Source organism: Chinchilla lanigera, unplaced genomic scaffold, assembly GCF_000276665.1.
Source record: "Chinchilla lanigera isolate Chin_1 unplaced genomic scaffold, ChiLan1.0 scaffold00006, whole genome shotgun sequence".
Lineage (NCBI taxonomy): Eukaryota > Metazoa > Chordata > Mammalia > Rodentia > Chinchillidae > Chinchilla > Chinchilla lanigera.
Window position 1 is genome coordinate 34,519,112 of NW_004955407.1, and position 4,318 is coordinate 34,523,429.

General features: G+C 41.4%; 1 long non-coding RNA gene across 2 annotated transcripts; it reads right to left on the reverse strand.

Moving 5' to 3' along the window:
• Positions 1-426: 426 nt before the first annotated feature.
• On the reverse strand, positions 427-3,717 carry LOC106146657. 2 transcript variants are annotated; one of them, XR_001231195.1, is made up of 3 exons: positions 3,284-3,717; positions 2,474-2,609; positions 427-874 (listed from the first exon to the last, which is right to left on the reverse strand). It is a non-coding gene; the product is annotated as an uncharacterized LOC106146657 (long non-coding RNA). The 2 variants fall into 2 exon arrangements; XR_001231197.1 differs by lacking the exons at positions 2,474-2,609; positions 3,284-3,717 and adding an exon at positions 2,083-2,393.
• Between the last annotated feature and the right edge of the window lie 601 nt (positions 3,718-4,318).

Genomic DNA, 4,318 nt, shown 5'->3' on the forward strand with positions numbered 1-4,318 from the left:
CCCCTTAGGGGGGGTAGCCTGTTTACAAAGTAAGGCAGAAAAAGAAGCTGCTTGCCTCCATTCCTCCAGTTTGCTCTGGCTGCTTTGCTGTTCGGCTGCCATTACCCCCTTGCTCTTGTTGCTTTGCTATCTTCTGCCTCCGAGCCAGCCAAGTATGGACTGAAACCTCCACAAACTGTAAGCTAAATAAACCTTTCCTTCCTTCATTTTGGACGTTGGGTATTTTGTCTCAGCAACGAGAAAAAAGTAACCAAGACACCATGTCCCTGCAGTCTTGCACCACTGTTTTCTCAATGTAGACATGCAAGCCCTGGGGATTTCTAGATCTGAGCTGTATGACCTGAGGTAGATTTATTAATGTTAAAGTAAGGCATTTAAGCTTGCTTTCAGTCCAAACCTCTCCGGTAAAAACAAATTTTTAGATAATCAATAAATAGTAAGACATCTTTATAAAAAGCTGACTCTTCCTTACAAGAGAAATTGCTAGGAGCATTTCACAATGGCAACCAGAACCTTGGTTTAAGTGTTACCTAGGTGAATGAGGCACGGTGTGGACAGGTAAAACTGTTGTTCGGTATAAGTGACAGGTTAGGTGGTGAAGGTAACCACAATAGCTGGAAGGCCAGTCCAGGGTGAAAATGTAAAGCACTTGGCATGAAAGCACTGACGACACTGCACTGCCGGAAGCCTCGATTTAACCTCCTTGCTGTGTCCTCTTCACTCCAAACTCATCTTGAAGCTATGGACAGACACATGCCAGTGGCAAGGCCCCAGTTTGTGAGTAAGGACAGTTTCCAACACAGTGACTTGAAATTGGATTAGATTCTTTCTTTTCTTCACTTTAGGTGTTTTATAAATTTATCGGCTTCTTGCCCTGCAAAGGAGAACACTTTCAGTATAACCCAAACATCTCACAAATCAGTTCATAAACAGCTTAATATCCCGATGACATATTGCACAAGACGTGACACCGAGTGCAGTGCTGGGCAGGATCTGTGTGCCATGGAGTCCAGGTTACCTCATACCTCGAGATTAGCCAGCCCTCAGATCAAGCAGTGAGAGCAAACATTTTTTCTTTTATTAATAAGTCCCATTAACTCTGGTTCCAGTTTTCGATACTCCCTGACTTTCGCAAGGAGTGTCTCCAACACAATGACACAATGTTCTGCTTGTTTGCATTACCAAACACAGGAAGTGCAATAGGGAAATGGACCTCTCATAAAAATGAGTTCAGATACTTGATATAGATGTGACACATAACAGGCTGATTTCCATGTCAGGGATTTTGTTCCTACTTTATGTGAAAATCAAGTCATAAAACAAGACAAATGTAGCTATAGGACTCCAGTTTCAGCTTTTTAAACAGCACACACATATATACTGATATCCTACAATCAATCATCTCTACAGTGGAGTCACTTTTTACACTTTTAGAGTGTGTGTGTGTGTGTGTGTGTGTGTGTGGTGGGGGTAGTTTCAGGGGGAGAGAGAAAGATTGAGAGTCTTCAAAATTCTAACCACATCAGAAAAGCCTGATTAGCAGCTACTCCATTGTAATGAATATCAGAGTGTGATTCAAACTTAGAATTAAAACAGGTACTTTCTGGTATTAATAATTAACTACAAATCCGAATGCCTCATAAAGAACTTATCAAGTAGTGGCAGTAACAAAGACGTGTGAGGGAAAAATGAAATTATACACAGAATAAATAAAGGGTAAAATTTCACCAGTTAATTTCTTCTCTCTTTCTCCCTCTCTCTCTCTGTGCAGTGTGTGTGTCTGTGTGTGTGTGTATCTGTGTGTGTGTGATCACTTAGCAATGCCATTGTCCCCCGAAGTGCTGTATCCTCCGAAATGAGTCTAAAATGGGTCTCAAAGGCAGAAATGGGACTGAATCAGCAGGATCTAGGGAGAGAAGACACAGGCCCTCTCAAGAGTGCTGAGCAGTTCCTAAAGTGTTTCTGACAATGAACCAGACGTTACTTTGGCAGCTTCATTCTAGATGAAAACAGAGGAGCAAGGAAGATGTCAAAACTGAAAGCAGCGGGACAGAGGCAAAGAGAAATATGCTCAAAACCCACCTGTCTGTGTCACTGGGGAAGTTCCTGTCACTCTCTCTTTCCCACCTGGTGTCCAGTCCATTTTCCCCAGTTGTGGAATTTCTGCAGGCTTGTGATTGCCACGTGCAGAAATCAGCCCAGGCCAATGTAAAGTTAATGACCATCTCCAACTTTCCCCACACTCCCTCCCTCAGCATGGCCTTGGCTGCTAATGGCTTCAGTAATCACGACTTAAATCACCCTAAATCCCATCTTCTCTTTTTCTTGGTCTTAATGACTAATCTGTTCTTCTGCCAAGAAGAGATGACACTCCTTGTCACCCCTCCACTTCCTGTAGTCAAGATTAATTCATTCACCCAATATTTATCAAGCATCTCCATGAGCTAGGCAACAGGCAACCACAGTGACCCACCTCTGTCCTTGTGAAATTCCCACGAACACAGACTTCCAGAGTTCTATAGAAACAGACAGCAATTATCTTGGAATATACATTCTCAAAGGACCGGGCCCCTCAGGAAATTGTTCAGTGCCTTCAAGTACCAAGTAAACTATAATGGATGAAAAATAGTCACTTAATTTTCCATGCTCTACTTAATGCAAATATTTTCTTCTTGGGAAAGAAAGTTGATTCATATTTTCTGCTATCTGTTAGCCTGATGTGACTCTCAATATTTGTTTATGAATCCCATTGCCAGTGAACATGATTGTAATTATAGTGGCCGCAAATTGTCAAGTCAGATATTTCTACCAAGTAGGTGCAATAGAAACAAGATCTCTTCTAAATGTGGAAATCGCAACTCATGCCAGATTTTAGGGAAATGGAATTTTAATCTGATCACTATTAAATCCACCTGTGAGGAACAATTCTAACCTATTTGCCTGAAAAGGGGGTTTTAAGAGATAACTTGAAGAAAATAAATAAATTTAAAACTTACATCAGGATTTAGTTCAACTAATTATGTTGCTCTTTCCCCAGTCATCTTTTATAATAAAAAGCACACAACAGATTTTTATTATCTTTTCGTAAGTCTCATCTGTGTCACTGAAAAATTTGTAAAAGCTCACAGAATATGAGTTTTCTATTGCCCATGAAGTTTTCTTCTTTGGGTTAGTTTTGATTTGTTTTATCCTGTTGCTTGGTTGAGAAACTTGCCATTGCATCTTGTAGAAAAGCATCCCTAATTTTTCAGAATGAAATCCTCTGACCTCGTGCAAATCTTACCTTTGCCAAGCGAGACACTTTGGCATAAGGAGCACTCAGCTTCCTGCTTCTGACCCATAATTTTATATGCAAAAGTCATCATCAAAGCCTGCAGGACAACTTGTGTTGAGCGTTTCCAGATACCAAACCACCCCTCTGTTATTTCAGTCAACAGCTGCTCAGCCTGTTCTTCCCATCACCGTTCATGACTGTGCTAGACAAAAATCCATCTTTAAAAAAAATCCTGAAAGCTGAGAACAGCGAAGCAACCGGTGGCAACCAAGAGGCACACTGCTGTCATCCACCTCGGCTCTCAGTCTTGGGCGCATGTCCAGCAGACTAAATGCTCTGGACAGCAAGAAAGAGTGTCAGCTGACCTGCTGCGAGTGTCCCAGCTGACTCACTGCCATTAACTCCATCAGCGCCATGAACTTCATTTGCTGTCCACTTGGACATTTCTGAACAGGTGCGTGGCTCTCATGCTGGCTTCTAGCTGGAAATGTGGCCTCCTCTGACTCAGGGAGCGTGGGGGCAGAGAAAGGGGTAGAGAGGGAGGGAGAGAAACACTCAATGCCTCTCTTAAAGGTGGACAATGCTGGGTTTTCCATTGATTGCTGTGGGAACAATTGTTGAAGAAGTAGAATTACTACAGCCACTTTGTCACATCCTATTTTTGTCTCATATTATTCCTCTCATGAAGTTGGGTTGAGATCTTACATGGAAATAATGTGCTAATATGGAAATCTGTCATCCTTCAGAGGTCATCTCATTCCCACACTTCTTTTTGTATCTATCCATCTTATTTTCCAAACACAAAAGTGAACATTTCTTTTCCACTAGAAATATACTTTTAACAAGATTTAAAGTTCTCTTTGAATCAATCAACAACTTCTTTGGAGGCTTTGGTTAAACAAGCTCCTGGTCTAGACATTAACATGGATTCTGAGGAGCATCAGACATGATCCCTGGATTCAAGAATTTGTAATAAAATGAAGAGAAAAAGGCCTGTTCAAATGGATAATCCAGGAAAAAATATGGGGAAGGTATTAAAAATAG